A 13,142-nucleotide genomic window follows, 5' to 3' on the forward strand; every position below is an offset into this window, starting at 1 on the left:
CTAAAGTTGAAATACGTATTAAATTAGTCTTTGACATATTAAATTGAATACTCTAAAACTAAAAAAACACATATTATATTAAAAAATTTACATAAAGATGGCTAGGTCACCAAAACTCAAAAAAAATATTAAAGGAATTCATTATGAAGTGAGATTTTAAATGCTATAAAACAAATTAAAGGAACTCATTATGAATTAAGATTTTAAATGCTAATTATTAGAGGTTGCAGTTGCGATTGTCTTTATCGTTGGCATTGTCCCTTTTGTTTTTGTCAGCTATGCATATAGCATATTAATATATCATTGAGATGCGAATATATTCATTTTTCTTTTAATTCCATGCAAGTTGAATTTGAATCTATTATGTGTTGCAACGAGATAATATTTAATTTTGGTTCTTGAATTTACATCTAAATCTCAATTTAGTTTGTAAAGTTTCAATTGCCTTTATTTAGTTCTCAAATTTTGTAAACATAATTTATGTTAGTCCTTGAAACAATTTTCAACGTTAACGAAACACTGTTGTAGACAGCCATATGCTACATTAAACTTTGTAAAAAGATGTCGTTTTAGTTTTGGCACTCAAATAACCCAAAAACAACATCATAAGTGGTGTTTATTAAAGTTTTACCTAACAAAATAAGTAATACAAAATTGTTTATGAGATATTTGAATGTCAAAATCAAAACTGTATCATTTTACAAGTTTTAACATAATATTTGACTGTCTATATCAGTGCTCCATTAATGTTTTTGTACTAAAAATCGTCGTAGGGACTAATGTGAGGTAATTCATCATATCACGTGTAACAGCCCAGACCACCCGCTAGCACGATATTGTCCGCTTTGGCACACAAGGTCTCACGGTTTTGCCTTTGACGATAGGGATGATAGCCTAAGCCCCCCACACTCACTCGTCAAAACACGTCATGCTAGGGAGAGGTATCCACACCCTTATAAGGCATGCTTCGTTCCCCTCCCCAACCGATGTGGGCCTTACATCACGCCTCAAAAGTAAGTAATAAATGCATGATAATGTACTCTTTATAGTTTTAGCATATGATGTACATATACTAATATAGATATGGGACACGACATGACACGGAATATATAGACACGTAAATTTAAAATTTTTACAAGACATGAGAACACAGTATATATATAAAATATAAAATATTTGTTACATAAATTGTAATAGTAGTTTTATATTTTATTAATATTAAAATATAAATTAATTTTTTAATTATTTTTAATATTTTTTTATATATAAAATATTTAAAATATTTTTTGTTTTAATACTTAATAATATATATTATTTTTAAACTCATTTCAAAAATATATGTTAAGAATAAGGCTAGACACACTGATACGTGATAGTATTTAGGTGTGTCGTCTAAGCGTGTCCGAAAATTTTTTTTTCATTTTTTATTAAGGTACGGTTAGACACAGAAGACACGCATGTCGAACGAGTGTTGAAGAGTGTATGTCGTGTCGAAAATTTGTCCAACAGACACAGCAAATCAAGAAAATGTCCATACTTCGTAGGTTTTGTACTTGTTTGGGCGCCATTAAATCGATTAAAAAGAAAATCTTTTTTCAATAAAAAAATCTTTTTTATTTCTTTATCTATTTGACAAATTTTTAATAGTAAAAATAAAAGTACTAAAACATTAAAAAAAACATCTTTTTTAAGAAATTATCATTTATATTTTTTTTAAGTATAAGAATTTTAAACATACCTCTAATGGATTTAAGTATTAGAATTTTTATAGATACTCTCTATATGTGAAGATGCTAACCTGAAAAGCAAAGATACTAAAAGAAATTCATTTGATACCGATAGATTTACCAACTGAAAATTTCAAATAGTAATAAATAGTTATTATCAGTAAATTTTTTTATTTATCACTAATTACTGATAAATTTTGCAACAGAAAAAACCTTAAATATGACAAATTTCCGAGAGTCATAGAAAATGATCTATCACAATTTCATATTACGATCCTACAAATTTATGTTCTACTATGAGAATAATCTTAGTCTTATTTTTTAAGCAAATATCTATATATTAGGTATTACATTTCAATACGAACCAAAAAAAAAAAAAAGAAGGAATGAAATAATAAAATAATTAATGTAAAGTGACATGAATTCTGCTATACATTCCAGTGATGAGAAAATATTTGTTCCAACAAGATATCGCAAAAGCAATAACATTGAATTCTCACATTATTCTATATAGATATAGATATATATTCAAAAACATGTGTGGATCCCCACGTAGGCAACGAGGTTTTGGTACACTACAACAAAAATGTTGAATACTATTAGATTTAGTAATAAACGTTATTGTCAGATTTAGTGACAGATTTTTCGACATATAAAAATAAAAATTTGTCTCTCGAATAAATTATACTGTCGAATTTAAAATTCTGCCGTTAAATTTGACGGAAATAGAGACACAAAAATTAATTTTATTAGTGTCAAATTTACTGTAAAAGTTTTCGACGGTAACAAAATTTAATGAAATGCATCGTTTAGACAATGACAAACACTTTACTGTCGGATTTTTTGCCGATAAATCCGACGATAAATTTGGGATAAAATTTAAATGCGAAACTCTTCTCCTTCACTTCTGCAAACTCTCTATCCTCCTTTTTTTCTCTCTCATCTTTCTCCCTCTGGTCCAATGAAAAAGGGTGCGCCATCACCATCTAGAGTTGTCGTCGCCACTAGTAAGCAACATTGTCGTCGTAAATCGTCGTTGTCACTGCTGCTAGAGTCTCCGTGGAATGCCTCTGTCGTGTCGCCATTGTTGGTGTCTATTATCGTCGATTGGAGGTCGTCGTGATCATTGTGGCTGAGGTCCACTGTGCCAAGGTAAGATTGTTTTCTATTTTTTCTTTTGGTTGTTTGTTATGTTACTAAACCCTAGTTCCACCACTATAGGTTTCACTGCTTCCTCCTGTCACCCACAACTAGAAAATGGTTTAATACAGACAGATTTACAGACAGATTTGGTATATATTACAGATGGATTTTTTGTTACCAACGAAATTACCGACGGATTTTGTCCCTCTGTAAAAACCTCGTCGGAAATTATTTACCGACGGATTTTTTTTCGTTGGAAAATTACCGACGGATTTTTACCAGTTACCGACAGATTTTCCCTCTGTACATTCTCCATCTATTTTCCGAAGCCGACGAACTTTCCGATGGATTTTCTGTCTGTAATTACAGACGGATTTTCCAACGGATTTTCCGTCTGTAATTACAGACAGATTTTTCGATGGATTTTCCGTCTGTAATTTAAACCTTTGGAAAATCATCTCACACTCTTATTACAGACAGAAAATCCGTCTGTAAATCCGTCAGTAAGCTAAAATAGATTTTTTTTATTTTTCTAATTACAAAATAAACTTGTTTTCATACAAAATAAATATAAATTTAATACAAATTTTTATCTAATTTGTATTCGAATATTTATAATATTACAAAAGATAAACAAATTCATCGCATTATAAAATTAAAAGAAAATTATTATAAACAAGCAAGTCAATATAATTCAAAACATAAACAAAGTGTATTATCAACTATAATCCTTAGTATATTGTTCAACCATACTAAATTTTACACAATTTTACATATATTACAGAAAGATTAACTGAATTCTTTCTCAAAAAATGGACATGAATCAGCATCCATCAACTATTTGTGTATGAATTTTTCTTGAACCTGATAGGTTTGATTCAGAAGAGTTGATCACCAAGGGAAAGTAATTTCCTTATGGTGCTTTGTTTGACATGCCAGAGCCTTCAGCAACAAAATCAAAAATAAGCATTGAGAAGAATTCTGCAAATGCTGCTCTAATTGCATCAGGCTGAGCAACCTTTGCAATTCTTTGGACTGCCATCAATTCACGTGGGAACAATAAAGGATCCACATCCTCTTCTGCCCAACTGTGGCACAGAATGAGAAAAAAGATAATGTTAATACAATGATTGAAGTTTTACACTAGGAAAGAGCTAGATACAGATAGAGAGAGAGAGAGAGAGAAGAGTAGCATACCCAGAAACACCATCAGCAATAGCAAGAACTCCCCCATTAACTGCAGTTAGGTGAAATTCTTATCAACATCACCTTGGAGAACCCATCAAAACTTAACGTCTTGCAAAAAAATATATTTACGTATAATTAATATGTACATATATGAATCACTAGAGCATCAAGTGCAAGCTTTTTGTAAGCCCTTTCAATTATTTTCTCTTCAATTGTATACTGTGAATTTTCATTGTACAAGATATTAAGACCAACCAAAAGTATAAATTCAGTGCTTAAAATTGGTTGTTGTGCCAGAGTTAGATATATATCTTGTCGGATATTTATAGAAACTTTGTGCCAATACAAGTGAGATATCGCACTTACCAGATATACAGGCTTTTAGTTTATCTATAATGACTAGTGCAGACAATGGCATTCATTCTAGATTAATATCAATAGGTTTTATCTTGATATTGTAATAATTTTATAATTTACATCATAGACAGCATGTGTTGCAATTTTTTTAAAAATTAGATATATCCAGTTAGGTGCCTTACATGTATGCTGCCTATATACAAAAGCATAGATAATAGTGAACATAGTAATAATGCACAACAATTACAAACCTCCGTGCAAAATCGGAAAACTTGTACTTATTTCTTCTGTCCAATCCTATGAGCACGATCTTGAGCTTTAACTATTGGTTCTCCAATAGCATCTACTAATGCCTGGTTCTTGCTCACTTGCTCCATGGCCTTGCTACAAATTTCACAGTTAATCAGTTTGGAAGCTGCTAAGGTGGGACAGAATTTCAATTTAGAAATGTTAAGAAGTTAAACTCCTATCACGATTAATATAAGGTCCCACAAAATGTAATTCAAGAAACTTTCTCTCTACCATCTAAAGATAAAAGCAACGATAAAACTACAATAGAATTTACTTTGGATAGGAGAGTGAACAAATTGAAATCAATTATTATTCTATCATCAACTGGAGGGCCATACTTAAAATCATTTCATAGAAAATATCACAAGGAAACTATAACTCTAATGCTGGAAGTTATATATAATACAACAAGAAAAGAAAAAATATCTTTGATGTGCTCTTGCCTCTATGAGAACCTAGTTATATAGCTAACAAGCTAAAAGTAAAAAAACGATGGTGCTTTACTAAGGTATACTAAAACAAAGGATATAAAAATCTAGATGTTGAATACTCCTACCAAATTGTAAATGCATCTCATTCATGTAAACGGAATTTGCAGTTCGAATCTCAACACCAGGGAGATTATGAACCCACACAGGGATCCCACCGTAATTCCATTCAGCACAAACATATGGACCAATGCGAAGAATAGAATAGAGTCCAGCTTCTTGAATAGTCTTGAGGAATCTAATAAGATCCTTGTTGCCACTGAAATCATATAATCTACGACTTGGTTCATGCGCATTCCAAAACACATACGTTTCAATTGCATCTAACCCTCCTTCTTTAGCTTTATTAATCAAATCCAGCCACATCTATCAAATAAAATCAATTAATTAATATGAACATTTATGGAACGTGACATACACAAAATCATTTGTTAAAATTAATTTTTATATATTAAAATATGCATTTATAAGTAAATAGTAAAGTATATTTAGATCATTTTACCTACAAAAGAACCTTTTAATTTAGGAAGTAACTTATTCAATAGAACCATTTTACCTACAAAAGAAATATTTAGAAACATTTGACAATGTCAAGTCATTAAATGATCAGTCTACAAAAAACTTCCATTTCACCTGATATTTGGAACCATTCATCAAAAGTTTCAGCAGAGCTAAAAATTTCAGGCAGAAGAAAATTGAGAAGGGCCCAGAGTTCATGAAGATTGTTCTGCAATCACAAAATAAGAAACCACAGTAAATATCCAACTTTGTTAGATGATGCATGTTACGAGGGAAAGTGAACTAGAATAAGAGTTTTAAAAGTTACACCAGTCTATGAACAGATAATGCTGCGGGGAGGTACAAAAAATAAACAAAAACACAAAACAGCAGTGCTACCAAGTTAACCCAAATTATGAGTACAAATGCATTGAAAATAAGCTTCTCTTAGCAAGCAACAAATTTTTTGCAAGAATTTATATACAAGACCTAGTTAACTCAAGATACATTAACTATACCGTTCTTTAATTTATTAAATTCTCACAAAAGACAAACATTGGATAATAAGATGAACAATGTCAAAAATTTATAAAATTCCATAGCATATCTATAAAGATTATAGTTATTGTAGCTGAAATGATACCTCTATTGGTTTTGGATCAAATGAGAGCACAACCCCGGATTGTTCAGTGATTCTCTATCATAATACAGAAGAAGTTACATAACAAGAACAATAAATCATGCATAGAATCCAAAGTCCATAAGATATGAAACAGAACTAGAACCAGAAATCTGTAGTGTAAAGAATTAAGTTGTCTTAGCATATCTATAACTGATTATTTTAGAAGCCAGATATAATAAACTACAATTACCTCAAGGATGTACCTTGAGCACCAAATATGATCAGCGGCTTCAATAACTACACAAGGGCCAACTTGATACTCCCACTGTAATGTTCATCAAAATAATACTGTGAAAAACGGAGTTCTTGTATTTATAACCTCTAAACCATAATTATATATCTGTTGGAGTTTGAGTATAAGCATAAGCACTTACACAACTAGGCTAATAAACCATAATTCTATTATTATATATTATGAAGCATAAGCACTTACACATTTTATCTTTTATTTTGCATTATAGGAGATCCTTATAGGAGAAGACAGGGACCCCAAAGATTTTTTTACTTGAATATCCCTATGTTGTTGATCAGATAGCTCTTTCTGTCTCAGAAGTTGGCCTCTTGATTGCTCAGCAACACGGCTTTTCTGAATGAAATTCTCTTTCTTTGTTACCATATTAATCCTGTTGTCCACCTAACCAATTACAACAAAAATGCATTCTTAAGTTTCATAAGGTCCTAGAATGTTGCAAATACTAGGCATAACAAAATGTGATTGTGTTACCCTTTTATCTGGCATAACAAACTTCAATGCAGACCCATTGCTTTGAGAAACAGGATCTCTTGAAGTTATTTTTGGCCGTACCTGTTCACCTCCTCAGCTTGCAATCTGATGCTCGAACTCTTCTACAACCTTGCTTAAAATAGATTCAACCAACTGTTCCATGAAGAGAAAAATATTACTTAGAAGCTTGTAGGCTCAAACGCACTCTTGATAGTACTGAAGCAGTGAAAGACTAGTGATTGGACTATGCTCCAACTCTCTGGTTCTGAATAAGAAGATTGGACTATGCTCCAACTCACTTCGAGCCTTCTCAGATTAAAGGGTTAAAAATTGATTACTAACTCCTCCAATCCTCTTACCATTGCTTCAGAGCTCACAGAAGATAAGAATTAAAGGGTTAAAAATTGATTAAGTATGTCTTCAAGACTTGGGAGAGACAAGGAGGGCCAGCTTTACCTGGGAACTAATAAAATTCAGTGAACCTTAATGAACAAGCTGCAAAATACATAAGCAAACAACACAGAAACCAATACAGATTAAATATTGAACTAAACCTTATTTACCAGAATAACAATTCTGAAACATAAAATAGAACTCCATAAGGGTTATGCAATTGAAATATTAACCTGAGTATTTTGACCCACTAGACCAACTTGATCTCGTCTAACAGATCCATCGCCAATTCTAGTAGATCCTGAGTATTTCTTCTGCATCAATCGAATCGAATCAATGCAACAGACGCAGTCAAGTCACCAAGAGAACCCCACTGCTCAGCCACCCTTTTATATATTACATTGGAAGTCTGAACCCTCTCCAACATACATATTATGCACTGGCATGCTCTGCAACATTCACAATCTCAATTACTATCAACATAATCTCATAATTAGCATTTTTATATTATATGACACTATCTCATTTTATAATTTACATTATACAATACATTTTTAAATATGGTAGCATATGGTTTTACTTACACAGGGAATGCAAAAGAACTATTACTGCCTTCAGATCGGTTAGAATCACTTAATTCAGAATACAATATTCCAAACTCATCAATTCCTTCTCGGATTTGCTCCCTTTCCATTTCTTTTATCTCTTCCTACAAAGTAATAACAGAAGATATAAATCAATAAGAAACTAATACTTTGGTGATAACACTAAAGAAGAATAATTCATGTAAATTGTAAAGAAACATCTAGTTAGACACAAAATTGTAAAGGAATAATCTATTTTTATTTTCATTTTTTCAGTTCTATGCTAAAAATTGTTCAGCAGCCAAAAATTGGAGAAGGATACAAATCATCTTCGTTGAAGCTAGAATCCGGCATAGGAGCTAAAATCTCTCCTTCTTCTTCTTCTTCTTCTTCTTCTTATTCTTTCCCATCCTCTTCATCCTCAAAATCTGGAGCTAATTCCCGAAAATAAAAAATTCTCAATCCAACAAAACAAAGGAAGGAAAAAATGCAAAGTAAAAATGGAAAGAGGAGCGAGAAGAGGAAGTAAGAAGCACCTGGAACGTAGCCGTAGCTGCTCTTGAGACGGTCTTCGAGTTAAAGTAGATCGGAGTGGTTTTTCTTGAAACTAATAGATTTTCCATAAAAAATTATTCCTTGATTATTGTAAAGTAGGGTAAAGAACACAACAAGAAGCAATTTCAACAAATTAAATAAATAATTCCATTCCAAATTCTCTGCACAAATTCAGTTCTGCCATGCTGATATCTTTGCATTAACCTCCTCCTTCTTCACCCTTTGCACTGAAACCTCTTCAACTACTTGATGATGATGGTGTTGATGTTGATGTTGATGATGACCACTATTAGAAGCTGCACCACCACTACTAGAATATAAACTCATAAACCTGTACCACCACTACTAGAACCTGCACCATTGCTGTTAGGCTCTGATTCCACCTTCTATGGGTTAATTCTAGTTCAGATTTTGGTAGAGTTTTTATGATTTAGGAAAATTTGAAGTGATTTATGAGTTGGAATAAGAAAAGATTATGTTAACAAAAAAAAGAAAAGGAAATTCATAGATCAGATCAAGCTATCACAGATTGGAAAACCTAGCTAGGAATATATGTCACAGAAAACATGGATACTTGAATACTTGGATACAATAGTTGTTGAAAAGATAACCTATCTGGCGGAGAGAGCACTGCGACGACGGCGATGAAGGGAGCAGACGCGCGACGAAAGTGGTGGAGAGGGCTCTGCGACGATGGTGACGAAGGGAGCAACGCGATGCGAGAGGCGCCGGAGGGGCTCGTGCAATGCGAGCGGCACCTGGTGTGATGCGAGCGGCGCCGAAGGAGCTCGTGCGATGCAAGCGGCGGCGGCGGAGAGAAGAAGTAGCTTGTTGACGCCTTGACGGAGAGAGGAGAAGCTCGTTTGATAATGTGTGGTGTGAATGGAGCTCGATATGATAGGGATGTTTAACTCAATATTTCCGACGAAAAATTTTAAATTACAGACGGATTTTTCGTTTGTAATAATTTAATAAACGCAGCTTTTTGTCTATTTAATTACAGACGGATTTTCCGTCTGTAACCATTTTTCACGAAAAAAAATTAATTTTTCCGACAGAATTACCGATGGATTCTCTTTTTCGTCTGTAATTTATGCTGATTCATTTTTTTTGTTTCCGACAAAAAATCCCTCTGAAATTCCGTCTGTATTTCTGTGGGATAAAATCCGTCGAAAATATCCGTCTGTAATAACTAGTTTTCTAGTAGTGACCATCACACTTCCACCATTTTGTAATCACCATCAAAGATAATTTTCTTATAATTTTTATTTTTTTTTAGATTTTTTTTAAGATTTTGTTAGGTATTTTATTAAATTATTGACTAAAACTTTTAATAAAGTGTGTGATTGGGATTTGTTATATTAATTTAGTATAATTAGAAATTAAATAATATCAGCTAAGGTAGGGTTGTAATTTAGGGTTTGTTTTGAGTTGATGGTGTTTTGGATGATTGTTAATTTTTTTAGTTTATTATTATCTAAGTTAATTGATTTCTGAGTTAATTAGTGTTGATTGTTGTTAATTATCTGAGTTAATTTTAGCTTGTTAATTTTTAATTTAATTATTGACTTATTGTTGATTGTTGTTAATTTTTTGAGTTTACTATTATCTGAGTTAATTATTTTCTGAGTCAATTAGTATTTATTGTTGTTAATTCTCTAAGTTAATTTTAACTTGTTAATTTTTTAAGTTAATTATTGACTTATTGTTGATTGTTGTTAATTTTCTGAGTTTATTGGTTTTTGAGTTATTTGTTTTTTGAGTTAATTAGTGTTGATTGTTGTTAATTCTCTGAATTAATGTTAGCATGTTAATTTTTAAATTAATTATTGACTTATTGTTGATTGTTGTTAATTTTCTGAGTTAATCGTTTTCCGAGTTAATTAGTGTTGATTGTTGTTAATTTCTGAGTTTATTATTATCTGAATTAATTATTTTATGAATTAATTTTGCTGAGTTGATTGTTGTTAATTTTACTAAGTTTGTTGCAATTTGCTCATTTGAATATATGATAATTGATTTGTTTGTTTAATTATAATTTATGTGTTGATTATGTTTATAGTTTGTAATTAAAGGTGTACAATTTGCTATTCTAGAAAATACTCCCGTAGATATGTAACAAGTTAAAAAATATACCTTTTGAGAGTCATACATATGTAAGTTAGTGAATTATTTAAAATCTTAAATAGATATACCATTTGTTTAATTAATTTTTCTTTTTGATATTTTATTATCTAGAGAATTTCAACTATTCAATTTACTTAGCCACCATGAAATATCTTGTTTTTCATATCGAACTTCATGCAAGTTTATCTTTTCTGAATTTAGAGTATATGTTATAGTGCTACTTTTTTTTTATACACGAGTAATTATTATTTTTTTTTTTATTCTTCAATTTTGATATGTGAACTTATTTGTAAACTTTAATAAAAAATTATAGACAAATTATTATAAAAAATTGTAAAATTTTAAATTTTGTTAGTTTAAAAATTATTGAATTTAACTATTTAAAATTATATATTAAATTTGTAAACAAATTTAAAAAAATAAAATTTAAGATTACCGTCGAATTTACTGAAGGATAAATCTGTCGGTAACAAGTCCTATAGAAATTTTCCAATTAAAAGTTAATATGCGCTGCCAAATTCGCCAGTAATTAGTAATAGACAAAAAAAATCTGTCGATTACCAGCAATATTTATACTGTTGGATTTATTTCAACGATAATTTTGACAATAAATTTGATAATACTCACCGTTTTTCTTGTAGTGGCGATAAAGATTCAAAATCCTTAAAGGGTCCAAAAATATGTACAGCCCAATGACAATCAATACAAAATAATTCACCGTTACTGTGTTCATCATATATTGTGAATCAACAATTGTTTTCAGCTCGAAATGTATAAAAAAAAAATTAGATCTTTTAAAATAAAAGTTTTGTAAAATGAAAAAATAAAAATTAATCATTATTAAATTTATAATTTTTTATAATATATTTATCTCATTTTCTTAATTTAAGAGTGATTAACTTTTCATCTTACAATTCTATCAATTTTTTATTTTAAAAAATCTTGATCCATTCTCTTCCTTTTATTAGTTGTGCTGCCTTTATACATTAATAACAAAAAATAATAATATAAATAATATATACTGATTTGTCTAAATTTTTAAATCAAAATTTAACATAAATGTTAATTTGTCTAATAAAATAAAATGTTAACAATTAATTTAGTATTCAAAATTTATTGAAGATTAAAATATCTAACTGAATTTTTTTTTTTTTTTTTGAAAACGAATTTGGGGGTATTGCTCTTTTTAAATTTCTTTTGGCTATTCACAAAAAACAAAAATGGTCAAATTTTAAAGATCAGACAAATCCCTATCTCTTTTACAATGAATACCCTCTCTTATCTCCTCTCGTATTTTCTTCGATGCTTGCCTTCCTCTTTTCCATCATCCAAGTTTGGCCCTTAAGATTTAGTTTGTTTCATTCACCACCGCAGCCAATATATGTATGTAGAATTCACCAAATTATATATACATACACTAAAAGTCAAACAAAATATTTATTTTGAAATTAATGAAATTACAATATTATGCCACACAAAATGACATATACAATATAATTATTCCAATTATATAAGAAATTAGTAGTAGAAGAACATATAATAATATTACATAAAGATCAATAAATAATAATCAACGACGAAATATTTGATCATTCCACACACGACAATGAGTGTAGGAATTAGTTTTATGATCATATAAACATGGTCCATTTTGTTTTACTTGCCAAGCACAAAGTTTGCTACACACTGTAAAATCCCTTTCATGTATGTATATATCATACCAATGGCGACCACCTTGCCAATTAAAGCCACAAAAGAAAAGTGTGGAGCCCCAAACATTAGTTTTAAAGTGAAACTCAAAACACTGATGAGGCTTCAGATATTGCTCTCCAATATCATTATCTCTTGATTTGCAATGAACCATTAGATCCTTATTGCCTTCCAAAGCATTTTGGATCCTCACATGTGTTTTCTGTGGAAATATTGAAAAAGTGTTGCCTAATAATGGTAACATAATTATAATAACTACCCCTAGAATGAAATAAGTTCTAGCAAAAATTATTAGAACCATTACTATTACTATTGCTGTATTTACACTAACATAATATAAAAGTATATATATGTAGTCATGTAGAGAGTGTTAAGGAGATGGTTGAACTCAAATTTAAGTCTCAAAAGCATGCATAAGATTTTCTTATTATTATGTGGCAACATACGATATGCGTTTGCACATAGATTATAGTTTCTGAAAAGTAACTCTTATCCTAAGGCTTCTCAAAATAGCACAACTCTGTTGTTAAATTAGAATGATTGCACTTTCATCCAAAAACAAAAAAAATAAAATAAAAGAATTAAAAGTTCCCTTCATTTCGTTTTTTTTATTTGATATTATATTTTCTAAAAAAAAATCTCACATATTTAAATAATGTTAACCAAAAATATTTT

The 13,142-nt window shown here is 30.4% G+C and overlaps 1 non-coding gene across 10 annotated transcripts; it reads right to left on the reverse strand.

Annotated features, from left to right (window-relative positions):
• Positions 1–3,517: 3,517 nt before the first annotated feature.
• LOC107635000 (uncharacterized) lies at positions 3,518–9,544 on the reverse strand. 10 transcript variants are annotated; one of them, XR_015880783.1, is made up of 14 exons: positions 8,612–9,544; positions 8,076–8,509; positions 7,725–7,940; positions 7,555–7,593; positions 7,099–7,251; positions 6,808–7,008; positions 6,565–6,639; positions 6,336–6,389; positions 5,828–5,921; positions 5,697–5,750; positions 5,263–5,560; positions 4,667–4,795; positions 4,068–4,107; positions 3,518–3,958 (listed from the first exon to the last, which is right to left on the reverse strand). It is a non-coding gene; the product is annotated as an uncharacterized LOC107635000 (transcript). The 10 variants fall into 10 exon arrangements; XR_015880777.1 differs by having other exon boundaries at positions 4,667–4,799; XR_015880784.1 differs by having other exon boundaries at positions 4,068–4,166; positions 4,667–4,799.
• Between the last annotated feature and the right edge of the window lie 3,598 nt (positions 9,545–13,142).

This window comes from Arachis ipaensis, chromosome B4 (assembly GCF_059453495.1).
Source record: "Arachis ipaensis isolate K30076 ecotype BB chromosome B4, ASM5945349v1, whole genome shotgun sequence".
NCBI lineage: Eukaryota > Viridiplantae > Streptophyta > Magnoliopsida > Fabales > Fabaceae > Arachis > Arachis ipaensis.